The 27,936-nt window shown below is 40.1% G+C and overlaps 1 long non-coding RNA gene across 1 annotated transcript; it reads left to right on the forward strand.

Moving 5' to 3' along the window:
• Nucleotides 1-5,222: 5,222 nt before the first annotated feature.
• On the forward strand, nt 5,223-27,936 carry LOC128152601 (uncharacterized). Its single transcript, XR_008238708.1, has 3 exons — nt 5,223-5,326; nt 25,188-25,344; nt 27,824-27,936. It is a non-coding gene; the product is annotated as an uncharacterized LOC128152601 (long non-coding RNA).

The following is a 27,936-nucleotide window of genomic DNA, read 5'->3' on the forward strand; positions in this document are numbered from 1 at the left end:
AATCCTTCCTGATGAGGGGGAGGGGTACGTGATTAATAGGTTGTGTGGATCAATAGGGCACTACACTAGTTACAATATAGATGGAAAGGATTTTTTTGTGCTGTTTATTTCATTTTGGCCAAATAGGTATGGCAGTTCTTTTTAAAAGAATCGACTGGAAATTGCTGCCCAATGTCATTGTCATTTCTGTGTAGTACTCTTTCACCTTCAAAGTGAGGGTGAATATTCTTTCACCTTCAGGTGAAGATTATTTGGCTACTGAAGATCGGAAAAAAAATTCCCTTCTTCTTACTGGGCTTTATGAATTCAGGTTCTTCCTGAAGTTGTATTTGGTTATTGGCACTGAGAACCAGCAAGTAATGAGAGAATTCAGAGCCGGCAGATCAGTTGCAAACAGGACAGGCTTGAAGAGGAAGGTGATGAAAACCAAGTTGCGCTTTTAATGGCAATAGGATTTCTTCTTGTATGAGAAGTAAAGGATTACGCACTTCCAGTACATCTCTAGTATGTCTAAATTCATCAAAAGCATGCTTGTAGATGGAGACACAAAATCATTCACAAGTATCTGAATGGTTTAAATATTAAAATAATTTCTTCAGATTTATACGAAGAGAAACTTAAAAAAAGACTTGGGAAAGATGAGCAGTTTTCCTATTCAAATGCCCAATGATTATATGAAATAATTACAAATTTTCAACTTAAATCATAATGAAGCAGGGCATGGCGGAACTGAGAGATGCTGATGAGGATTTTAAAAGTCTCTTTTTCTGGTGATCTAAACTCCATACTGTGAAGCACTACTCTGCTGTCTTGAGCAGAGAGAGATGTTTTAAAATTGCAGTCTTCGGTCTCCTGGTTACCTGTACATAAGAACTGTTTGGAGCAGCGCTGCTTCTGATGGTAGGCTCTTGAGCCAGATTTAAAGGAGTGGGATGGGAAGTCTCCTGTATCCTAAATTTGAATGTACACCATTTCTGAGTATTGACCACCCATTGGGAAGTGTGTCTGACTATACTTTGCTCAAAGCATGTGATTTAGGATTCTCTGGAACTAAGAGAAAGCCTCTTTTCCTATAGTTTATTGACACTGCTAAACTCATATGTATCATGTACCTCTGCATACATACAGCACAAGTATAATGAAGCATCTTAGTTTAGAAAATGAAATATGCTTTGAGTGGATTTGCTTCTTCTAATGGCTCATCACCTGGACTAGTAAATTAAAAAACACACAATAAAAGATTTAAGCAACATCTTTTCATCCCTGAGGCATGTATGTATTAAAAGGAATGCAAACATGAATATAAAGGCAGTTTGTTTTCTGGTACCAAGCCACTGTTGAATCAACTGAACGGACAGTACTGTTTCTGTAAACAGTTTTCAAGACAAGCATGGAAAGTGAGAGGTCTTACGACAAGAATTTAACCTGTGCAAGCTACTTCATTAAAAGCTGTCATTTTGAAATGTCTTGCATCAGCGATTTTATTTTACATTTGTTAGCATGGAATATTACTGAATTTTATTTCCCTTATATTAGTATTGATTAGTCTGTCTTATTTTTGTTTGACTGTGTTAGAAATCAAAACTAAGAGGCCACATACATTGAAGTCGTGAATATGGACAGAGGAACAAAAAGGTCAGGAATTCTGTTCTCCCTCTTTTGCAGAAAATATCATTCCCCAGAAACCCACTAAAGTATTTTCTAAACTATTATTAACATTTGAAAATAATTTGAAAAATCTCATAGTATTGATTTATAGGACTGGCCAGAATATAGTGTGGCAAGTTGTCCTGCAGGGTAACGTTCTCAGCTTTCTGTTGGGGTCCTTGCATTTGTCAGGTCAGGGTAGTGCAGGGACCTGCCAGGGGAAGCTGCTCACCGCAACGATCCCTGCGTAGAGCCTTTGGCCATCGCCCTCTGGAGAATGGGGAAACAGGCAAAGCCCAGCTATTACAGGGATATTTACTGTAGCATTACAATTTCGGGAAGGACGTTTGGATGTGACACATCAGGAGTAGACATTTGGATTGTAGGGATACAAAAACATTTTTTTTTACCCAGCTCTATGTAACAGTAGAGGTGCGTGCAATAGGTGACTGATCAGTTGGTGTGTTAATTTAGTGGAGCTGATCCACTATGACTGTCTTAGGATGTTCTGAACCATAGGGATGCCGAGACCAGGGTCAGATTCTGCTGTTATTTGAGGAAGTGTGAGTCTACATTACCTGGCAAATAGTTCCTGCATGTGTAGCTGAAGGCATTATTTTCCTGTTAGTTTTTCAATCATTTTGTCCATTGGATTAATTCATACTCATTAATAGAAGTTTTTCTCCTGAATTGTTGAAAGTAAAAGAAAAAAGTATCAGAGCCAAAAAAACCCACCAAACCCTGGAAGTTTTCTTCATTTCATTCATTTGCAGATACAGAAACTCTGTTTATTTTGCAACGAATTTTCAGTACCTGGAACTATTTGTCTTTTAAAAAAAATAAATATATATTAGCACCACCATCTCATCTCCTTTTTGTCTGTGACATTTTTACCTACTGTCCTCTCACTGAAATCCCCTTTAAAACTCCTTCATATCTTAAGTTAGACTTTTTAGCCTGGATGGTTTCAACTGATTCATGGAGGGGGGGGGCGGGGAGGAAATACTATTCTGTTTCTTCTGGGCTCTTTCTTCACAGAGCTTAGCATGTGCTGGAAGCTGAGTAATCTCATTAGGGTTTATTCGGTGGGAGCTAAAGTGGCTCACCAGTTTGCAGGCTCGGCCCCCTAAGTAAAAGTGGTGCATGAATGAACTGCTGACAGTTAGAGTAGAACAGTAAGAGTCAGAATAAAAAGTTAAATCTCATTTCCTTCCTGCACAAGTTGTAATACTTGAGTGTGTTTGTTAGGCTAAATCATGTCAAATTTGTTATATGAATTTGTTTCATTCAACATGAGTATTAGGAAGCCATTAGGCTTTTTCATGTAAGCTAGTGGTTTAAACTATACATAGTACTGCTTAAGGACTGGATATGGTAAAACCTGAATTTAGTGGCTCAAAGATGGTACAGTGCACAGTGCATTGAGTTGATACATTTATGGAACTGCCTATGATGGGAACAAGATCTTGCTCCTGAGTGGCAACTTCCAGCTCAGAGTCCACTTGCCTGTATTTGAAGCCAGGTCTCTTTTTTTTTCCCTATGTGTGTAATTTATCTGCACTGATTTTTATCTGGCATTTTACTGACCACTTACTTGGTCTCATAAGGTCTTTCTGACCTCATTTCTAACACCTTCCCTCATCCTTACTACTCAGAATACTTTCATATATCAGCAAATTATCACATCTCATTGCTCTCCTCCCTTTCTAGGTTGTTGCTGGACAAAAAAAATCCCCATATGAATTACTACAGAACTCCACTGATGACTTCCCTTCACACCTTCCCTTCCTGTCTTTTCACCAATTATTCTTCCATGCAAGGACATTCTTTCTTATCCCTCTTATTTTGAAATTATAACCCAAGTATAAGAAACTATGCAAAGGCAAAAAACCCAAAATCTGCCAAACTGGTCATACCCACAAACATTTTACCTGCTGATATTGTCAGTGCTGATTTCTGAAATGCTGAATTTCTCAAAGAAATCAAGAAACACCAAATATTTGATTTTTCAAATGCAGTGGCAGGTACTGACAAGGTATATCAAAACGTAGATCAGTTCATACGAGTTTCAATTCATCCAAGTCTTTCATGTTGTAGAAGTTTTCATTATTCATCCACAGGAACATGGGTATACTAGCTTGCGAAGTTCTTCATAATGAAAGATCAGTAAATAATTTACTTAAAGCAAATAAGAAGTCATTAATATTTTCTACCAAGATGCCATGTGTAACAGGCATGTCTGTATTTAGCATCATGTTGTTCTTGGTGGCTATGGAACCTGACCCTTTGTGTTGTTGCTCTGTTTTGATAGCACTTTCAGACATACTAGGTTAAATGTATGAGGAAGGATGCCATTTTTATTTGACCCTACACAGATTGCAAAAGTAATGCGTAAACAGACCTATTATATAGCAACTGGGAGTTGGTAACAGAACAAAGACTTCAATAGTTTTCTCTCTTTCAAACACTCTGTGAGTAACTGTGGTTTAAGTCAAACTGAAGAAAAGTTTTGTTGCAGAAATTTTCAGAAATTTGAGGGTTCAAAACTGATAGTCACTGTATATTTTGTTTGACTCAAAGATGTCTTTGGTTTGCTTTTCAAACCATTTAACAAGTACCATGTGTTAAATTTAAAGCCTTTAGGGAGCTACAGCAGGGAAAGACATACGAGACCTTACCTTAAATTCCTTTTTTCTTTTATGTCATTCCTTCTTGTTGAAGTGTTACACTTACTTACCATAAATTTCTGAAATATTCACTGGTATCCTGGTTAGGGTCAGCTCTCCTGCCTCAGAAGTGGAAGATTTAAGCTCTAGAGCAGAGAGTCTTCCATTAGAATTAGAAGTTAATCTGAATGCAGTATAATAACTTAATCCTTAAATACCATTTAACCATACACAAACTGTTTCTTGGACTCTAATGTAAGCTGAGAGCATAGGACTGAGGAAACAAAGATGATAAAACAAGTCTTCCTCCCTTGCTTCAGTAGTCTACTTGCAAATCCAGTCAAAAAATGTAAGGGGTTCATTCAAAAAACAATGTTTGACATTTAGTTTTCTAGATTTTTTAATTTTATTTTTAAAGTTAATGGCCAAATGAGTCAAAAAATTGCTAATAGCTTCAGAATGATCAACTGTTCACTGGAAAGGTTGCCCAGATATGTTCTTTACTCAACAACTGTGCTTTTATTTAATTTTCTGTTATAACAATTACAAGAAATATTGGATTATGCTTTACAATAAGGAAAAACCAAGTTTGGTTTGATCTGGAATGTTATAATTTTTCCCCATTCACTCCTCTGACCATTTATTTTATGGCTTGGAGGACCATGACTGCAACTCAGAATAGCACAGAACAACTAACAGGAATTGGCTTGAGACTAGCAAATACCCGGTAGAAAACAGCAGGGTAAATAAAGCATTATTTTAGCAATCTGAAGTGTGGAGGACAAGGGAAAGCTGATGATGAGGTCTGAGGAAGAAATCTGGACATCAGACACCAGAATAGTTGCTATTAATAAGATGGGTAGAGGCTTGGAAAAGGACTGAAGGAATATGAGCTGCTTCAGGGATAATAGGAGTAAGAAACAGAGGAAACAGAGCCAAAGTTTCTAGCCAGAGGCTATCAGAGAAGAAGGAGCAGAGAAGAATAGTGGAGCTTCCAGTCACACAGAAGCAAGGTAAAATAGCAATCATTGCAGCAGTAATTAACATTTTTTGGCATTCATGACCTTAGCTTTCTAAGCCATCAACTAGTATGATTAAGATTTTTTTGTAAAAACACAGCAGTCAGGGTATTAATAAAACATTCCTCTTCAGTTTCATTGGTTTATAGGTTATGTAAATGCATTTCTATTGTTTTTTTTACCAAGAAAAATGCAAGGCTGAGTTCCTTGTTTCTGATGGTTATGACTTTTAGCTAATAGAGTAATCATTGCTGCTAACATTAAGATTCAACAGTGATTTTCTACTCACAAATACTTTTCATAGACATTTCCATCACAGGCAGAAATTCCTGTTGGCATAAATGGACAACTATCAAAATAATACTGTTTAGCAAACCTGAAGTTTGACATATCCATACAAAAAACCTTTCAGATGTTCTTAAAATAAATGTAGATACATTTATAATGTTACTCCTTGAAGTTAAGAACAGGAGAAGAATTACCACTACGAATATTTCCCTGTGTAATCTAATTACAGTTCAAATGTAAGGATTTAACATAGAAGTCACCTAAGTTGCCAATGTTTATCAAGAAAAACAAAAGTACTGCATACATTCCATAGAAACCATTTATGCAAGACAATGTTGATTTATGTAAATAGTAATAAAATTGCAAAGATGTCTGCCAGGAAGATAAAGGAGACCCAGTACAGAGAAGTAATGCACAGTCAGATAATGTGACACCAAAAAGCAGCCATCGTGCGGTTTGGCAAGGTGTAAGAGAGAACATTTTTTCAACTGTCAGGGACAACATGTTGAGGTTTTAGTGACATAAACAAGTCATTTAATTTTCATCTTGTACAAAAGTAAGCACATTTATACAGAATGGAAAGCCCTGAAGCTATAAATGCATAATGAACCAAAGCTCAAAAAATTTGTTCATGTCACTACAGTTGCAAATACAATTATAACCTGCCTTGTTAGTACATTTTTTGTGGAATGTGTCTAAAGTGGTGCACAACACTTTCCCTGTCTGTTTTCCTCCTCCTTCCTATAACTTAGGTTCAGAGACAATCTGAATGTCCAAGACAACTTGAGCAGATGAAAAGAAGTGAGACCCTCTGTTCTTCTCCAGCACCCCTGCACAGGTAACACTAGACATCAGGACAGGTTTAGGCTCCTGCAGCCCCAGCGGCCTTCTCTCTCACCACCTGCATCCACTGAACTAAATTTAAACACTCTTGCTGAGTTCAGTGGTACAGGATCAGGCTTTGTTCCCCCATGCCTCTGCCCAGGTAATATCCACCAGTGGTGTCAGCTTTGAGATCCTTAGTTCATTATGGCAACTTTTCCAAATAACCTTCATTTCATTCACAAGGAAATTGTAAGTTATCCAGTTGCATGGGAGGACTGGTGGTGTGGGGTTGTGCATGTTCCCTTCCCCACTCTGGCTTTCCACTCTGTTGCTGATATCCCTCTTACTATGATGGCAAAGTTTCAGTTACTGAGACCACAAATCTGTGCATACTATTTCTACCTTAAATCCAAATTCACTGCTGTCCATGTCTCTCCTCTGATCTTGCCAATTCTATAAGAGCTACATGTCAAGGCCAAGGTAAACTCTAAACGAGACGTTAAGATATCTGTGTGTCTAAACCAAGCGAAAACACATGCCGCTAATGTCCACAAGCACCCACTTTATTGTGTTTAGTTTTATTGTTAGCACAATCAATGATATGCCCAAGAATCTTCCTGAGCTTGGCTAAATTTTCCTCCTTTATCTGGAGGGGATTTCCAGTTTTCAGATTCCCTCCATCTCCAACTGAGGCTCCAGCCCCTTTTACTTATAAAACTAAGAGTATCTGCCAGATCAAACAGCTCTTACAGCTCTGCCTGTTTATATAGGGTACCCATGCCTGATGTTGGGGTGATTAGCAGATGAGCCTAGCATTCCACTAGTCTTCCCTGTGACTCGCTGTCATCTAACAGCATACTTTTCAGTCCAGGCTGTTTTCATGTGTCTCTTAAAAGTTCGTAATATGTGTTAGGCAGTGTTATAAAAAAAACCTGTAAAGCTTAAAAAATGGAGATTCATACTTCCAGGGCTCAAACCCTCAACAACCTAGGCACATATTGTAAGAAAACCTATTACAATCCAGTAGATTTTACAGGATCAGGCTGTTAACTATAAACTAAGGCAGAAAATTTGCATCTTTGTCACGATTTTCCTGCTTTCTTTGCCTACTGGAAATTATTCATCTAAGAGCTAAGTCTCAATTGAATGTCAACATGCTGACTTTGCAATTTAAGATACACCTGTTTGTTACAGGACACCTTTTTGATTAAGAGCATTCATCATAGTGCCTGTACATATTTTTCTCTGCTGATGAAGCTGAGTCCTGCTTCAGAAATCTCTGGCACTGCTCTGCAGATAAGAATATTGCAGAGAAAGCCACAAGTTTAACTCTCCTTGGAATGCTGCCAAGCATTTTAAGTCTCAAAATTAACTTAACTCAGCCCTATTCACAAGATCAATCAGTTCCCTCTCAAATATGTTTTACATGAAACAGATTTGTGAAAAGTGTTTCTTAAGCAATGCAATTTCAATGCAGTTATTGTGGCAGTGCATATGCATCATCAAATCGTTGGCTGAGGATGAGGTTGCTTGATCTCTTATGCAGTCATAGGACTAAGAAATACACTGTGCTCCTATTTATTGCTTTTAACCATTTGCAACTCACTTGATAAGTGCCTTTGCATGAAATTGTCCGTTTTTCCCTTCTGAATACTTTGTCACAATTTTCCAGCAATAATGACGAAATAGTCTGTTAATAACATGAATTGACAAGTTTTTTATTATGACAATTGCATTCTCATCAATACCTAGCAAGCAGAGATAACGAAAAGGCACGTTCTTTGTCCTGACAAGTCACAGTTGCATTTTCATATTCTTGAACAAACAGAAATGAAACAGTTGTCCCAACCAGAGATTAAAAGAATTTAAGTCACCCAATAAGCAGAGGCAACGTAAGAGTATTCATCAAAGCTAGGAGGATAAAGAGGAGGCATAGTGGTTTTGGATTGTAGTTTGTGCTCTGGTCTTTTGCTGGAGTTAAATGTTGCTCAGGCCATAACCTGAAATTAGAAGCAGCTTGTCATTGAGTGCCTTCTGACACATCTCAGATTAGTGGCTTTTTTTAGACCTCTTGTCTGTAAAACAGGTAACCTGCATACCCCAATGACTTTCAAACTTGGCTTTTTGTCTGTAATAGGACAGATAACTGCTAAGGCTTGGAGCCTGTCCTTGCAGTGCCTATCCTTTCCTCTCTTTGTATTCCTTACTGTACGCCCAGTTTCTTTCAGGGAGTGAAGAACAGCAGTGACCTGATATAAAGTCTGGCACTTCCCTAGCCTGTATCCTGCAGTGTTTAAGTACTCTATAAAATAGAGTAGGCTTTAGAAAACACAGCCTTCCAACCGATTTCATGCATCTAATAATAGCCTCTTAGGCGACAAACTGCATATGCCTCATGGAAGCAATCATACTGTCAAAGCAGACAGAGACATACAAGCTACAAGCTCAGAAACCCAGTTTTACAAGCTGCTGATAGGTTTTGGTTCTTTCCATGTAGGCCAAAGGCATCTATCTATTCAATATTGGGATGGCCAACATGGAGTGAAGAAGACAATTTTCTTCCCTGTGGTTTTAGCATAAAAGAATTTATGCAGTTCTCACTGCTCTCATTGAGGACTGGCCTGAGTATATCTTGCACTTGACTTCATGGCTTATTTGCTTTTTTGCATTACTCAGTGAATGTTGGTGATAAAGTTGCATTTTCTGAGTGGTTAAATTCATTAACATTAATAGCTAGAGATGCTGAATGCCATTGTGCACTACTGTGATCATACTGGTTCTCTGAGTAAAACTTTCCTGAAGAGAAATAGCAGTGTGCTTATCTGTCCTAAATCAAAACAGCCATGAGGCTTCCATTTAAAATTTCACTGATTCCGCATCTGTATGCTGGTCTGGTTCAAGCCAAAGAACACTCTGTGCATTAGCATTTCACAACTTAGTAATCAATCTCAAACATTATGGGTTCCCGTAGAGACTGTTGGAATTAGATGCGATGCTTTTCATAGGAGAAAAAACAGTTCTATTCAAAATACTGCAAGGAAACTAACAGGAAAATACTAAGAAAAGAATGAGAAAATAAAAGATTGAGAGTATTTTCACATTTGTCATCATCTCATTTTTCCAAAACTTTACATCTACTAAATTCTTTGTGAAGTACTCATTCCACTATGCTAGTGAAGGATATCATAACATTAACTTGTAAAATGACATAGAAGGTTGTTGCTGCTGTATTCTTTCAGTTGTTAAAAACTTCAGTGATAGTATTAATCATAATAGAAGGACTGCAGGGCCCTGAGTTTTCATCTTGTTATATGGATGAATGAAACACTGATTGTTTGATATCAGCGTATTTATTGGCAATTTGGAGGTTCTGTTCTTCCTGACAGCAGTTCTGTATGTGCCTCTGAATTTCCCTTGATCTGTAGAAGTATCAATGAAAGGAATATAAAGGGATGCAAGTCTAAGCACCTTTTTTTTCTGAAACAAGATCTTGAATAGGTTTATATTTAAGTTACAGAAAGAGTCCTCAATTATTTAATCTTTCTTTTCTAATTTATTAAATCCCTGTCTTGTTCATTCAGATCAAATCCCCTTGGTTCAGCAGTGTATTATTGATCATAGAAAGCCCTGGACAGGCAAAATACTACATTAGTTCACTCAGTTTGAATTAAACATGTCCTTGTTACATGGAATCTTGTCTTTTCTTAATTTACCCATTCATGTGACTGGCAATTAGGAAAACTAATAAAGGTTGCTAGAACAAATTGAAAGCGTTTTACTTTTGCCTGAGGATACCCACCCAGCACTTTCATGCCGCTTAATTAGCGAAGTTTTTCACTTGAGGTATACCAGTGAAAATGAGAAGTAATTACAATGATGTTAATTTCAGTGATACTCCAATGAGGAACCTGAACATTGTCTTCTGAACAGGCATCAGGTTAGTCCTAAGACACCTTCCAGATTTAGTCTCTCAAGTTTGTATTTCAATCTCACAGCATGAAGTCCAACGACACATTCAGAACTTACGGCAAAAATCTCATATTTCTTTTACAGATTTCAGCTCTGATACTTGGCTGCTTCTGCTCAGCAGTAACACCGGATGATGTGAAAGCTCCCAGGATGTGTGGAGAGGACAGCTGTGGGGTAGGGGGCTACTCTCCTGATCTAAAAGATTTCTAGTAGTGAGTTGTGTCATAATTTCACTACAACCAAGAGAACAGTTAATAGTAGTTAAAACCTGGTCTGATTCTGGTGCTGAATTTCCTATGTTTTTAGTACTTCCTGGCAGTTTTCAAACTCTTTAAACTTACCTTGCAGAACTCAGGTCACAGTTGCATCCTAGTACTTGAATTGAAGCATTTGTAAATGGAAATATACTGCCTGCTATTTCTTAGCATTAAAAGAAATTCCAGAGGAAAAACAATATTCCCAAACTGAGCTTTGCCAGAATAATACAGATTTTTAAATTTTTTTTTTAATTAAACATTGCAGTAAAATTCTGTAACATTACACTAATTTCACCACACAAAAGTTGTATTTATATCCAATAGATGACATGGTCAATTTGGCAGCATTTCATCAGACATCTTAGTTATCTGATTTCATTAATGCTACATATCCAAATTCTCCTTGTTCTGTCTTTATATCTCTCCCTGTTGGAATCCAAGCCCTGGAGTCAAATAAGAAAATTTCCCCTACTCTTTGAAAGCCTTGGATCAAAGGAATGAGTGACAGCTGTGATCTCTGAGAATAGAAAAGCACTTGCTTTGGTAAGACCTGGCTCACTGTTAAGAAACCGTGAATGGAGACACAGCACATGGTTAAAGCCGAATTAGGGCCAGCTCATGAAGTCCAGAGCTCAAACTTCATCTGCAACTGAATTAATGTTGTGATTCCTGGTGTTAGTGTTCAGGTTCAGCTCCACAATGAAAACTGAGGATCCAGCTTTTTGATGTTTGGAATATGATGTTTAAATGTGATAAAAATCATTAAGCTTCTCTGTAAATAAGCTTAATTTAGTCAGAGCGTCTCTGGGCCCCACATGCCAATCTGCTTTTTTTTCTGGGTTTCTGATCCATTGCCATCACTTCAATTGCTATGAAAAAATATCACCTGTAACCAAATGGAACAGCATCATTAGCTGGTTCAGAAAACTCCTCAGGCATTAAAGAGACCGCTGCGTAGCTAAGTGCTCAGTGTTAATTGCTTCAATCAGACTGTTGGGAAAAAAAGTTATCACCTACAGCATAATGCATCACAAAACGCAAAGAATAAGGCAGCCTACATAAACCTGGGAACGCTGGAGCTGTAATCAGCGTGGACGCAGACTGAGCGCTGTAATCCCTGTAAGAAAAGCTCTGTCCTGTCGCCAGGAGCTTGCCTGGGCCGCAGCCCCCGGTCTCCAGTTCTGCATTGCCACCTCCCGGCCAAGCCCCGGCACACCAAGTCCCCGCACTGGGACGCTCTGCCCCAGCGAGAGGCCTGGGCTTGGGCTGGGACAACCAGTCCCTCTTCGCTGCCAAAGCAGCCCAAGCGTGGTCCGTGTTGCAGGCATTTCGGGTCTCCCCGCAGCGCCGCTGTGCGTTTTTTACCTTACTCTGGCCCTGTAGGGAAGACTGAGCAACGAAAGATGGGGGACAAAGGCTCTGGGGGTCACTGCCTGCGTTGTGTGTAAACCTGTGTGCAATAACATACAGGTGTTTCTGTGTACGTGACGTGTGTGGACTGGAAGTGTGACACTGCAGGTCCTCACTGCGCTTCCAAATTCTAAGCTCGGCTGAGGACGCGTCGTTGCATGAGAGACGTCCTACCCATCCACCTCCTTAGCTCTACGTGTTGCCGGCTCACTTCTGGGCAAAGTTCAGTATTTCTTTGCTCCTACTCAGGACAAATGGGAAGTGGTCTACAGCCTCATTTTTCTTGCCCTTGCTTCTCAATTTATCTCACTCTGCTACATAACCGGTAGTTGGTAGGGACACATCACATTTGTTCATCACAAAAGTAAAGCTAGGCTTAGACATACATTCATTTGCCAAATGAGTTGGAGCTAATGCCTTCTTACCACACCTATTACCCTAGGATTTGTTATCGCCTCTCTGCCAGATATCACTGGTGGAATGGCACACGTGAACACTCCTCAGCCACGTCAGTGCAAAGCCTGATGGCTTAACTTAAGCTATTGTGCAAGATGGTTCAAGCTAAGTTGCAGGATTTGCATGGAGCATAGAAAATGCCCGTATATTCTCTTCCATCAGAAGAACTGAGAGGGGCAAACATGCAGAGAGGGTAGCATACGGCTGGGAGCTGTAGCATTGTGAATCTCTGGTATTTTTTTCTGTGAATATTTGTGTCTGATTTCTACCATGTCTGTCACTGGGGGCTTTTAAAAAAAGTGTACATAGAGCTTGGTCTTACTTAGAGTGAAATACTCACCATTTCATTTAAGTATTTCTCAGCTTTCTGGGTATGAAACATTTTAACATTAAATTTATAAAATGCCCCCCCTTATAGTTTTACAGGTGCATTTTCTATTTAAATCTCAGAAATATATTGAAAGATTAAATTGCTGAATGGTTAATAAATACAACAAAACCAGCAGAAAAATAATATGGTTAGCATTATATAGCCTTTCTTCTGAGCCTCTGGTGGGATGAATATGCCCAGCTTTACAGCAGCAGAGAAGCCATTTTAATTAGATTTTTAAATTAGATTTTGTAGACCTGTGAAGAAGAAGGTGGCAAATACAGGCCAAAAGGTGCCACTGACTGCAGAGAAACTCATCATGCACCAGCAGCATCCTGGTAAAGAAAATTATGTTCTCCAGCCTGACTGCACTGGAGGAAGAAAGTGTTGCAAGCTCTGTCACCGAAAGAGTTCTTATGTGAGGACTTCAAACGAGCAGACGTGCAGAGGGTGCCTATGTATTTGAACAGCTCATGAAAACATACCAAGATAGAGGGAGACCTGAACTAACAGCAGCAGTTTAGAATTCCTGCATCAGTAGATTTATATGCAGTTTTCCAAAGGAAAAACTAATTTGCTGAAGGTTTTATAATGTAATATGGCAAAGCTAAGGCTAGGTTTTGGATGCTTTTTTCCTCTGGGTAAATAGTACATGCCAGTCTCCAGGACTGGCAGCTCAGCACTTTTTACCGCCTTTCCATTAAAAACACTTTAAATCTAAAAAAAAAAAAAAAAAAGCTTATGGGTCTGCTATTTCTGAAATAGAACAGAAATCACAATACTAATTGAGAGGCAAATTTCTCAGACATTGTTTCTTCGTCGATGAGGCTCATGAGCTGAAATTTAACTAGATTCAAAGAGCTGACTGGGTAAAAACATTTGGGGTCCCACTGATCATGGTAACATTATTGTGAGGTCAATAGCTGTAATAGGGATGCTGACTTTTGAGTTGTTTTTTCAACTAGTCATCTGAATGCTGTGAAACTAGATGTCTGGCCTGGTACTGACTAATGTGTATATCACTGTAATTATCAGTGCATTTTGGTATTTTTTTTCTCTCTATAGGATCATCTCAGAGTATTTAACAAGCATGCAAGCCAGAAGGCAACATTTTTTCTTCCATAAGGACTAGTGGCATATAACTGCACTATTTCAGTTCTGCATTATGGCTGTAGATATTTTCAGACATTTCCCTTTATTAAATGATGAAATGATTCAGCTCGGGAGAATGACTAGTCTTGGCGATTGCTTACGGCACAGAGAGTGAGGAGTGACTGTCTTCTGCCTTTTTTCCCTGCATCGCTACTGCTCGTCCAGCAAGGGGAGTTGTAGGAACAATGCAGCCAATTTCTCTCAAACTTAATCCTAAAGAAAAATACCTGTGATCATTAGTAAGGCAAGTTCCCCTTTGTCTACACTACTGTACAATAGGTCAAATATACGACATTTATGAGACACTCATTTACTATCTACTGATTTATTCTTAGTTTTGCGGAGGAGTAAAAGGTCTATCATGTAATTAGTGTTTTCCAAGCCCTGATGTTCGGTATTCATCAATACTAAAATTTTTTAGTTTCAGCTGTCAGTCATTAGCAACTGAGTACATGGCAGCTGTGCAATCCAGGTGGAAGAGACATGAATATGGTTGAAAGGGAGGGTATAGGTTTGTTTAGCTTTTTATTATTTAGTGCAGTATTTTTAAACAAACAGAATAGTGCAACATAAGCAAAGGAAATTAAAATGGCAGCCTAAATTCATTGACTGTGCATGATAATAGGTATTTAACTATGGATAAAAGGACATTTAGCCATCTATTCAGCATATAATTTTTCCTGTAATTTACCTGTATATTGGTCTGTTTCTTTACTAAAAATGTATTCATCCTACTGTTGTATCTTGGTCTGTACCCTTACTCTTTTTCATGGAAGTTTGTTTCTTACTGTTCATTTATCTTACCATAGTACTCTGTCAGGATCAGATCCTGTGACAAGTTGTCTATGTGGGTTTGATTTCATTCCTACCCCTGTGCGCACGAACACTATTGTACTTTTGGGGTAGTAGGAATGCAAGTAGACCCAGGGAGCAATGGCAGCAAACAGACAACTTACATGCTCTAAGTTAAGCAAGTGCAAAGCTCTCTGTAGGATGTGGGCCTTCTTGTTCTTATCAGGCTTATCTAATAACTTCCCTCTGGTTAGGTTTTGCTGGCTGGTTTGGTTGTTATCTTTGGTCCTCATGTGTCTTTCTGAAACTGTGCAGTGTCACAGTGATCTTTTTTCCCTCTCTCATTAGGCATTTGTTAGACCAAGACATACTATCTTTCATTCACCAAGCTGGGCACCGTAATAAACAGGAAAATAACTGTCCAGATCCTAGAAGCATTTGACATTCATGCACAAGGAATTAATATAAAGTTATTTGGGACCTCAGTAACTGAATACTTATACTGTGCTTTTTGCCTTAATGCCTTTTTGTAAACATGCGACATGTGCAGCTCTATTGGAGCTTCCTGTTCTGGGATAGGTTGTTATACTACGACCTCCTTCATTAATAGGCTACCCTGGGAAGTGGTTGAGTCACCATCCCTGGAGGTATTCAAAAAGCACGTAGACAAGGTACTCCATAACATGGTTTAGTGGCCGTGGATGATGGTTGGACTCAATGATCTTGAAGGTCTTTTCCAACCTAAATGATACTATGATTCTATGATTCTATGATTAGGTGTGCATCTAAACTGTAGAGGAGAAGCAGCCTCCACACCAGGTAGAAAATACTGAAATCTATACTTTAGCAAAGTTTGGGTCTAGATATGAATCCAGAACTTCAGAGCTAGCACTGCCTCTGAAATAAGCTTTTTCAGGTGGTTTGCTCAATGCTTCCTCAAAGCTCTAGGGCCATGGTCGTGAGAGTAAACATGACAGTTTGCAGCATGTATTAATTTCCAGCCGTACCATCCTTCTGCTCTTCTGTCTACTGGTTATATCAGCCTGACATGCTCCTAAATGCGGATTAAAAAGTAGCAGAATTTTACTGAGATGATGTTTGTCTTATCTACCTACTTCACATGGTCAAAGGACGTATTAGCAACCACTTCACGAGGGATAAATTTATGTGAGTCTTGCCATACACAGAGTTGTTACAGTCAGGAATTGTTTCAGTCAGATTGGGACAGAGAAATGTCCTTTTCAAAGAATGGGTGAGGCAAAGCCAGAGATTTTTCTGGAAGCTTCCCATGCCAGACTAGGCAATAATGTCAGATCCTCTCCTTTCTTTAATCAAAAGGGTGAACTTTTAGCATATGTCACTGTGAACATGTTTTATTGTTTAGAGCTACTTGATCAGGTGGAAATGGGGCACAGTCACAAGGGATAACCACAGAGGAGCCAGGCTAGGAGCAGTCTCCATGGAGCTGTGCAAGTCTTGAACTGAAAAGGAAGAAAAGAGGAGGCTGGGCTGTCTCTGCCTCTGCCTCACCAGGCTTTTGTACAAGGTGATGTAAGGAGACTGTGGCTGCACATATGCGTGCTGGGGGTTTCTAGGAACTCCCCCACATCTGCCTGCCCAAGATCCTGATGATTGTAAAATATTGTGAAACTTTTGTGGATATCTGTGTTTAGTTAGGAAATGGAGGATCCAGTAGGTTCGGCATCTTTTTTTCACAACATTTCTGCTAACCTTCAAGCAAGAATATTAGGCCGGAAACAGAAATGTGGAGCTTGAGGCGAGGGAGATGGCACTCTTACAACTGCATGCACATACACATGGGCTTGGCATTGAAATGCAGGCATTTGAAAATATGAAGGAAAAAAAATGTGTATCTACATTTGATACTATTGGGAAGGAATTGCATTGCTTCTGAAGATCACCTTATATATGCACTTTTTTAAAGTCAGGGCAACTTGACTTTTTCTGGGTTCTCTGCCTGAGTTAATGTGCCATCAGGAAATGCAGGGACTGAGTCCTACTTCAAAGTCCAGTTGAGACCCAGGGATGAATGTGCACCATTATCTTCCTCACACTCATTTTTCTGGGAGCCCTTCCTTTGTTTACTCTCTCCTGAAACAAAACTTATCTGCCACCCTGTTGAGACTACAAAGAAAGTGATTTTCCTTCCCCTTTCATCACTTGTATTTTTTCAGCTATCACCTTATCACCAGCCTGAAAGGTGGGATAAGTTGTGTCTTCATTTGAGTATAGCTCCAGGCTTCCACTTAAAACATTACAGGTGATGCTTTAGCATCTATTAAGAGCAGTGATCCTGCTCCATGGATTTAGCTTTAATATAGGTAGGTTTGAAAGGTCTGCAATCAGTAGTCGTCCATCTCTGTAACATAGTTATTTATTAGATTCTAATCAAGAATAAGGAACCCAAATTTGCTCTCTAAATATGTCTAGGGCTTGGACAAATATTTTCATCACTGATGTTCTAATTATATAAAATAGATGTGGATGTAAACAGAAAGCTTTTTTTTTCCATGGCTAATAAAAATATAAGTAGATATAAATAAGTATAATATAGTGTTTGATTTTAAAAGATAAGAAATGTATCATCAAATGTCAGATAAACTGAGTTTGGCTTGTTTCTAGCTCAATTTCACAAATTAAAGGCAATAAAATATATGTTCATGGACTAACATTTTAAATTTTCATTGTTGATGGATAACGTTGTTAAGGCGATAATCCCTGTACCTTTTTACGCTGGAGTTGGAGTGGGAGAATTTACAGTCAACTGCATCAGATTTCTGAAGAAATGTTGCCTCAAATGTATATCTCTTGTTATGTTGCCCAAGCTTGTAACAAACTGGGTAGATCTAACAAACCAGAACTGCTTGGTTTTAATACTGAGCGAAAGAATAGCAAAAGTATTCTGTTTTGACACAGATTCTTGTAGTGAATGGGTATCTCCATCTGGAGTGGAGTCTTATTCTGGCATTTCTTGCTAGAATAAGAAAGATTAATATAATTTAATGGAGAATCTCTATACAATGGTCTACTCAATGATAGAGAGTCCCTAATCCTTTTTTTCCTCCTGAAAATGATAAATTACTGCTGTGTATTTACTACAGTTTTTCATTATCTTCATTTACTATGTGCCCTTTAGCTCCTTGATAGGTAATTAATAATATATTTGGGCTTGGGGTTATTTTTATTTGTAACATTACTCTTGGGGAATCATAACCAATCTGGACTGTACCTGACCTCATTTTTCAAGTTTTTCTTAAGAGCAAAGTTATTATTCTTCAGACTTCTCAAGCCGAGTCATGCATTAATGTTTTCAAAGTAACAACCACAATTAAAATCCCTGCTAGCATTTTTTTTGTGTGTGCGTGTTTGGGTGGGTACCCAAGTAGCTAACCAAGAAAGGTAGTTTCATGATGTGGCCTCATAACCTTTTGCACTTGCACTTTTGCTCTGACATCATGAGCAGTACAATGCTGGCTTTGTAAAAAATATAGTCACGTCCTTGAAAACTCTTAAAATCCCTCATGCATTCCTTAAACCATGACAGACACACATGTGCGCACACATGCACACATTCATGAGGGTAAATACTTTGCTAGTTCAGTAGGAGTCATCGAAATGCCACTTGTTATTAAGTAAAACCTTAACATGCACCTAACGACAATAACTACTGAACTTCCAGCTGCACTTTTTGTGCATCATTTGTATCGACATGCCTCCTCATTTTTTTGCTGCAAAACTAGCAAACCACTCCTTTCTAATATGAAGAGAAGGCAGAGCATTTATTGTTTGGGTGGAACTTGGGGATAACAATTACAATGACTCTGAGGATGCTTTTAGTGATCCAGAAAGCTGAGCATCAAAGCATTTCCCTTTGTTTCACATTCTCAGAAAGCAAATCCATAGAGGTACTTGATATATGTCGGTTCCCCCCGCCTTTTGTGCTGCGAGGAGTGTTCTGGCTTCCTGCTATTGTCCCTGTTCTCTATTTTTCTCCCCACACCACAGGGCCTGGTGCCTGCCCCTGCTACTAATTGCTTTTGTTTACAGGTAAAGTACTGTGTGTTGCCACGCAACTCATTGCCCTTCAGAAAATCCTTTAACTCCCCTTTCTCCTCTGATAGTGGGGTAGTGTGCCAGCAGCTCCTCGCTTTTCATATTCAAAGCATCTAGGTTGTGTAAGAGGCACAATATTGGACGCCACTGCTTTGGAGGGTTCTTTGTGGTGGCTTTTAACATAGGAGAGCGCAACCTGGATGTGGCAGAAAAGGCAGGGTTCAGAGCTGTTTTCCAAAGCAATCATTAGTAGTCAGACCCACTGTACTGGATCAATGAGTAAAACATCCATTCCCCTCTGTGCCTGTCATGGCAAAAATATACTGGTGTGCAGCTGGTCCCGTTAGCATCGCTGCTTTAGCCCAAATTGTAGTAGTTTGGGCTTTTAACTTTGGAGGTCGCCAGTGATGGTGGCATTACAGGGGGAGATTTCTATAGATGTAAATCCTCCCCCAAATTCCTCTGAGGTAGAGAGAGCCCACCTTCCTAATCTCTTCCTTTCCAGTTCAAGAGGAGGTGGTTAGAAATTACTCAGAAATTACAAAACTGTACACCAGCAACGACCCCCATCTGCTGAAGAGCAGAGGTCTCAGGAAACTGGTGGCAGTGGCCAGAGCCAGTCAGGGGGAAAAGGTTTGCAAGAAAAAAAGCAAAAAAAGAACGATCCATATTTATCTCCTCTGGAACTGACCAGGCAGCTATATACCCCCTACTGGGGCCATACACAATCAAGATGGCAGGGGCAAGCTCAACAGTTTCAGAGTTGAAAGTCTCATGGGCCAGCAGAGACTTTGTTGGTAGAAGACAGTCATGTTTGTGCTTCCTGGGCCGGCTTCAGTGAATCCAGCCCTTCACTGCTTGTAATGTTCAGGCAATCCAGATTTTGCTATTCTGTCCTCCAGACCTTTATTCCCTGACAAATAAATGGAAGTTGTACCCTGCAACCTTTTTCTGCTTCTATGCATGGTGAATTTCAAATTACCACTAAAGAAGACCCAGGAACATCCATGTTAGTTCATCCCAATTAATTAATAAATACTTCTGCCTGCTCCTGTGCATGCAGTGGAATATTAGAAAACTGAAATGTATTCCTGTGTTTACCCATGGCTGTTTATCTTTGTGTATGCTTTCCCTTTGTGTCACTATGGCCTTGCTTTGATGTCTTGGACTAGAACTAGTCCTGCACTGATTTCCAGAGGCTTTGTGATACATAAAGGAGTTCCTAACGATGCCGAATAGCACTAGTAAATGCTGGATTTCACAAGGTAAATGAGATGGGCTGAAACAGGTTCCCATTCAAATGCATCATTCAGGTGTGTCCTTAGGAAGCAGGAGAAGCTTTTCATTTCAAGAACCAAGGCAAACCTATCCAGTGTGCTTATACAAGCCAGAGATCAAATGTAGGCACCTCACTTTGCTCTCAGAAATCTGCAGGCCTGGTTTAGCTGTACTTTTAAATTATCTTCAGTCCGGTTCTAGTGAAGTTGAAGACCTGCATTATGTAGTTCTCATTGCAGTTTTTGACAGGTTTCTCTTTGTATATGAGCTTCCTTAAATATCCTAATATCAGACAAAAGAGCCATTGTTCAGCCATGTCAGAGAATGATATGGGGATTAGTATTATTTCACCAGTCTAGCATATGCCTGGGTAAGAATTTTATTTCTAGTAAAGTTTTGAAATTCACTTGCAAAGCAGAATTAACCTAAACAGAGAAAGTTAAATTGTACCTTTTCTTACATACTGACTCAACCCTGCGCAGCTCCAGTGGAACAGAAGTTTTGAATTAGACCTATTTTTAATTTCACCTTTTCTCACAGATGTGGCATCTGCTAAAAAAGTTGTGCTTGTGGCTACCTGTGTTCTTACAGGTTTTAAATTCTCATTGCATTTAAACGTAGTCTTTCTGGATTCAGCCAGGAGGGAAGGAAAGGAAAAGAAAAGCGGTCAGGCAGAGAGGGAAGCAAGGGGTGTCAGTGCTCCCATGCTCCTCACTGTAGCCAAAAAAGGGATGGAAGAAAGATCTTGTCATCCCTTAGGCTGTGGTTCCAAGGACATTTCTCCTGGTGCCTTGTGCTGGTGCAGACAGCCAGCTCCCTCCATCTCTCAGGTGCTCATTCCCACAACCATACAGTCCCGTCAGTTACGCCTGCAAACCTGAAATTTTCTATAGGGGCTGGAAACTAGCACCAGAAATGGAAAAAGTGGGGTGAAGTGCTTATGTTTGCACTGCTACTGAAAAAAAGACCTGTGGAACCACAGGCTTACAGTGGTACCTGGGCAGCTGCAGATCTGAAGAGCCTGTGAGACCCTGGCGTATGTTTCATCTCAAAGTCCTTGCTCTGTGGAAGGTGGACAGATGGTAAGGGTACTGCAACCAGCTTCAGTTTGTGGGAGGGTTTATCTGTAACAAGGTGAATATTTGGTTGCCTCTTCCAGAGGATTTTTTGACTACTTTATACCATCTCGGGAACACAAAGATGCAAATTTGAAGCCCAAAACAAGTCTTTTACATAATGCCCAGAAATGCTCAAGTGCTTGGTACTTTACAGCTCATCAAAATCTGACCAGTTCTTGAAAATAATTAAGCCATGTTAAGTCAAAATTCAGGAATATTTACTCATCATTATACTATGACAGAATTTCACCACGTTGGATCACATAGCAGCCCTGTAAGCAAGGAAAGACTGTTATACTATGAATTAATGTACTGTTATGCCAGATGAAGAAACCAGAAATGGTAGCTTACCTGATTCATTTGAGGATGTTTGAAAGCACTCATTTAGCAAAGCTCCCACCGACTGCATGTGACCAGGAGTGATACCTTGAGGCAGGGAAAGATTCTCACCTTTCTACGTACATTTGATATGTTTGCACGTTCTGTTTTCTGAAATGGTCTCACCTGCAAGATGTGGCTTAGCAGGAGAATCCACATGGCCTTTGCGATGGGCCATAATGTGCAGCAGGGGCAATGCTGAAGTTCTGGGTTATTGTGGAGGCTCCCCCAGCACTCTGCTTCATTTGTCTTCTGGAGGATGTCCCCTTCTCTGCCAGGACATCTCCCCTGATAGGCAGCTGTGGCTGAACTGCCAAAGCTGAATGACAGCTGCTGCCCAAACTGGAACCAAACCAACAATTTCCAGGAAAAGCATCCTGTCCTGAGCAATCAGGTTCCAAAGTTCATGAAGAATTTTGTGTGAGACCCTTACACTGAGGCATATGCCATTTTTTGGGTTACCAACATGGTTTTCTGCCATTCAAGACTTCCAAAGCCTTCCATTTTATGAATTACCTAATTTACTGTATATGTGGAGGGAAGGCACAGAATTTCTGGATCTGTTTTGCTTGACAGTGATAGACTCAGCACGTGCTCTTTTTCCATTAGAGTACAACGCTAGCTTTATTTATCTTCTCAACTTTTGTATAGGATGTTGCAGGATTTGTTACAAGGCCTTTGCTACTCCGCTGGATCCGTGGAATCCATACTAGAGCTGACTTTGAATAGCTCGCTTGTCCACATTCACAATCTATCTTTCAACAACCAGCACAAAAGAAAAGAAGCCAAGTAATGCTGCTGGTTAGAAGTTTCCCCTATTGTTCATCAAAAATCGTTAGCTTAAAGCCAGCTGAGAGTTCTGAGGAGAGTGGATACAGTCTGCAAAATCCCAGCTTAAAAAAAAAAAAGGGGGGGGGGGGCAAAAAAAAGCTGTTACAGTGTAATTTTTACAGATCTCAGGAGTAATTTAAAAGAGGTGCCCTAGGTCTTGTACATCTTATGCTTTCCTTTCACTGAAGTTTCCCCAAATACTTTACAAATGCTTGCTCTAGCTGGTGAATTTGACACTATTGTTTAATACAATGATGTGTTTGCAACACTGGAAAGTAATGTTTTTCTACAATGGAGGGATTTTTTTGCATAGCTGTGTTTCCATTCTTTGATGTGGGTGAGGTGATCTATACCCAGTCAATGCGCTGGAATGCTTTAAAAAATGTTTAAAAAAAAAGAAGTAAACCCCCATCTTCTAGATTTCCTATATATTATACCCCATTGATTCCTTTGCAAAATGCCAAGAACCTAAACAAAAGCCTGTCTATCTGTAAAGAAATCTACCAGGCCAAAGAGGGTCTTACTGAGCTTTTATTCACTTGTTTGGTTTGTCTGAAGTCTTTCATGAGAACCATATTTCTGAATTCTATTGCTCGTGTATTTTATGGGAATGGCTAGCTGGTTGTACTGTATATACCTAGTAGGGTATACAGAATCTTGCAGAAAAAGCAAAAAAAAGATCATTTTAAAGCCTTTTGTAAAGGAAATACTAAGGTGGGGTTTTTTTTCTTTTTTCTTTTTTTTTCTTGAGGTCTAGTCCTAGTTGATAGGAATCCTTTGCATTTGGGGGTTTAGGCTCAGTGTGACCTGTGCTGTTCCCGAGGTGTTCAGGGAAGGCACAAAGGCGTTCCACCCTTGCTCCCAGGGTTTAGCGTTTACCAGCAGTAACCAACCACAGAGGTCTTGCAGAAAAGCCCTGTAAGCACAATTTGCATATACAGTACAACACCTGCAATGGCAAAGGAGTGCAGCACTCTTGGTTTCGATTGCCGTGTCACCCAAATGACTTATTTCACTATTATATGATACAACTTATTATGAGGAAGACAAGGTTATTTCCCTGTAACCTGAAGTCTGTGAATTATATTGTTTCTGCACAGCACTATTAAGTCCAACTTAATAGGCTTGCCTTAAATAGCCATGCAAATAGGGTTTTTAAACAGTTTGCTGTTAAATACAAAGGGTTTAAATTCGAAGGGTGTTCTCTGGCTTCATAGGCTTTACATTGTCAGAGTTCGTATTCTGCTGAAGAGTTCATATTCAAAGGCAGCTGCTTCTCTGAGCAGCTCTGCGTTGCCATCAATGTAATAAAACAGTGCTGATATTCCCTCTCAAAATCAGATGGGGTAGGGGGTAGGAAAAGAAAGCTTTTAACTTTGCATCTGCCTCTTCCAGTTCTTCCCAGACAGCTTTTTCCAGCAGGAAAACAGGAGGCCTGTCCTGCCATTTCATACAGCCAAACCACGGAGTTCATAGGATGACACCAGGGGGGTTCACCTGGGATAACACTGGGGTAGAAGGGCCGCTGTGGGGCCTGCCAAAGGGCTTGAAGGTGTATTTAGGCCCTAAATAACAAAAAAAGCTTCCTCATCCTGGTGTAAGGGATGGAAGGAGCCAGCATCTGGCAGCAGTAGCATCCCAGGAGCCACGTGGGGCACCTTGGCGGCTGTGGGCCTGTGCCCACACCTTGTCCTCTCACCTCCCTGTGCAGAGCAGCCTTGGGTGGTGGCCATTGCCTCTCCGGACAGCTTCAGGGAGTGCTGGGTGCTCTTGGGGGTGCTCTGCTTGGTGTAACAGAGGAGCAGTCTCCCTCTGCTCCTCTACGGATCCATTTTCAAGCTTGTACCTTTTGCACCCTCCCCCCTCCCCCCCTTTTTTTTTTCATTTGTTGTCCCCTTGAATCAGTTGTTTTTCTTCTCAGGTTTTTTTTTTTCTTTTTCTGTTGTTTTTTTTTTGTTTGTTTGTTTTTTTTAAGGCCTTTCCCTTCTGCGGAGGGCTTGAAGGTTTCATTAGAGCCAGGAGCAGATAGGGTGAGTTGCTGTGCTGAGCGCAGCCAGTGGTTACTTGGAGGACTTGGGAGTTTGGCTGTGACCCAGGAGGTCTGACCTGCCCCGAGATAAGGTGCTGGGCTCCCAGAGGTGGCAGGAGACCAAGGTGTGGTATAAAGCTCAGTTGTCCCGTCAGGCTGGAGGGGTGGGAGCTCTGCTTGCTCCAGTGGAGAGGGAAGAAAATGCCTGGACTGTGCCTGCCATTCCTCCTTCACAAGGGTAGGTTGGAGCCAGGACCTTGCTTGGTGTGCCACCAGCAAAGGGACATTTAGAATAAGAGGATTCCTAGGCTTTTATTTTCCTCCTAAAGCCATGCTTTCCCCTTTCTCTTGATTTTACCAGTTTCTGTTTGTATTGCTTCTTTGAAACTCAATAGTTCTGTCTGTCAGAAGCTTTACATCCCAATACAAGTGTGATTAGTGTCCGATAGTAATGGTTTGGTGAGCAGTGTGGGAAAGAATACAGGAATTTTCACATAGACAGTGGTTTTCTGGATTTTCCTGACAATGGTAATGACTGGGATTTGGCCCACGGTTTCAAAACTCCAGGCTGGAACACATGGAAGAAAATCATAGCAGCGGTTTTTTTCCAGAATCCCTTTCTCTTTAGGTCATACAAGTGAGGTCAGCTTCCAGTCATGAGGTTTGTATAAGCAGAAGACAACCGGTCCAGCTGAGGGGTATGTGCTGGAGACGTCAAGTTCAGCTGGAAGGAGCTTGTATCTGGACATTTTCAGTCAGCTGACACTCAGGAAGACAATTTCCTGGTACGAACCTTTTGAGACTCTTAACCTCAGACAGTACTGCTGGATCTTGCTGTTTGTTCTTCAGGACATCTGAAACTACTTGGGGTTGGAGAATATACCTGCAAATTGCAGGCAGTCATGTCTGACTGCACTGGGGTTTCGGTTCTTTTAACAGCCACACATACAAGTGGAGGATAACTTGTACCAGTGCTGCATGCTGGAGTTTGACTGGTACAAGTCTTTTGCAAGACCTCACAGTTAAATGTATGCCTAATGCTACATTATTATGATGTTTTTAAATATAGGGTGGCATTATATAAATGAACAGGTTTACTCAGCAGTTTTCTGCAAATAATAGGCACTTTATTAAAAAAATTCCAGATCAGCTTAAAGCTTAACCCCAGTCATTGACAACCATCTTTAACAACAAACCTCTACTTTTCAGGTAATGGGACTCATGCAAAATATTGAAAAATCAAGCCTGTGGCTGACATATTTTTTAAAGATCTTAAAAAATGAGGTACCTCAAATATCCTTGCAGGGTGACAGTTTAAACAGCTCTTTGCTTGCATTAGGAAGGTGTCATTTGTTGAGCGGCAGAGCCTCTTACCGAGGGAGTTTGCAGCAGCTGAAGTATTTCTTTACCAGCATAGTTTATAACAGTAGTACCTAAGGAAAATAGTCTATTGATAGTATATGGTCTAAGCAGAGAGCAAAGAATTATTTTGCCAGTCTAATTGCCCAGCCACTGGCTTTTTCTTGCACCAGCTAAGTCATTAATTTTGCACTTCTTACAACATAGCTAAGCTGGCAAGAGCTTTAAGCACCATCTGTGCCTGTGCTTACTTAACAGGTAAAGTAGAAGCATCAGAAAATTCTGAGAATCTGAAAAAAAAAAAAGCAAAACAATGCGATGGAGGTACGATTCAAAGTATCTAATAGCATTACCCATGCCTTTTGCCAGTGTGCCTTCCCTCAACACCAGTCTTTATTCCAAGCCTTTGCAAGCAAAATGTAGGTAGCAAAATGTGAGCCTCATTTTCTCATGAAAGCAAATGGCTTGTGCCATGTTTTGGGTAATCCAAATATAAAAGGTCTTTTAATCCTTCTACAATGACAGGGCTGCACTAGCAGTGGGACCGTGGCTTGGCCGGACTGGGGAGACCTGTGTCCCCTCTATGCTTCAGAGCCCAGGGTGGCCGCCCCTGTGCAGAGGGTTGCAAGGTGGCTGTCATGCAGGCATTGGTTCACTGGTGCACAGTGCTCATCTGTCACTCAGCCGCAATGACAGATGGAGAAAAGCCTGAAGATCGCTCTTCCTCCACCATCCTCCACATCCCAAAGGAATCTTGTGGCAGGTCTGGTTATTTCATCCAGACACTAAAAAGCTTTGCTTTATCATCTTCCCATGACTGCCAAAAGCTCTGAATACTCTCGTGTGTCAAAAAACAGCTTTGCTTTAGACCTCAGATAATTAAAATCAAACAGAAATCGTTACAACTTTAAAAAAAAAGCTTAAAACCTGTGAGCTGAAGATAAGCTGGGGACTTACTCATTTAAAAAAAATGGCTTCCCTAGTTGACAGCAGTTTAGAAAGCTTGTGTGTTTATACAGGTACCTAGATCTCTCCATCTCTTTGCCAAGCACTGATGTAAATAAATGGAGAAGACATTAATTTCTTCACACACGAAGACCACTCTCTTTGCTGTATGGTCACAACATGAGCAGGAGCAGATTCTTCTGGCTTCACAAAACAAAGCCATCCATCCACATTATCTCACCATCCTGGCTACACTTCATGCTTTTTCTGTTTTCCAGCAAAGGTTCATTCCTGGAAACATCCTGTTCTTGGAATAATCCTGGCAGTCAAAGAGAGAAAAATGGCCTTTTTTTTGGCTGCTTTTCTCCAATGGTCTTAGGTTTAGCAGGTTGCTAGTGCTACTGTGTACCAGGCCTTGCCCTGAGGCACTTGGCAGTAGGTGTGGTGTTGGTAACTGCAGAGGTTTGAATCCATCATTTTCTTCTGAAATTTTCAAAAGGGAAAAATATTGCTCTTCTCTCAGTTTTTCCTCTTGAAGTCTATGGAAAATTAGAAGTAAGTTCACAAATGTAGCTCTTCTATAGTGAAAAACAAAAAAACTTTTAGAGTAGAATTTGAAACCATGTTGTTATTGCTGTATTTAATCCTTCAGACCACTTCTGCTAACTAATAAGTAATTTTAAGAAAGTTTACTTTAAAACTTAGGTACTAGTTTATTACAGTGCCTGCATACTACAGGTTTATACACTACAGCTAAAATATACTTTTGATCATACTCTGTAGTGAGTGTATAAGGCTGGTCATATTTCTTTTCCAAGTTCCTTCTTAAGAAATTCTAACATAAGGTCTCGGCATAGGTGTTACTTCTAAGCCTTATGGACATAATCTTCCATTTTGCTTATAAATCAATAATAATAATGCTGGGTTTTACTTTTAATTTTCTATGTTCTCCCATTTTAGAACTGTGACAGCACACAAATGTACGAGTACCTGAAGGAAGCCGAGCTCCATCTCGGGCTGTCTTTGTTCATGAAGGATTGTATATGCTGGCAAAATACATGCTGTGACGTTCC

Source organism: Harpia harpyja, chromosome 2 (genome assembly GCF_026419915.1).
Source record: "Harpia harpyja isolate bHarHar1 chromosome 2, bHarHar1 primary haplotype, whole genome shotgun sequence".
NCBI classification, from domain to species: Eukaryota; Metazoa; Chordata; class Aves; order Accipitriformes; family Accipitridae; genus Harpia; species Harpia harpyja.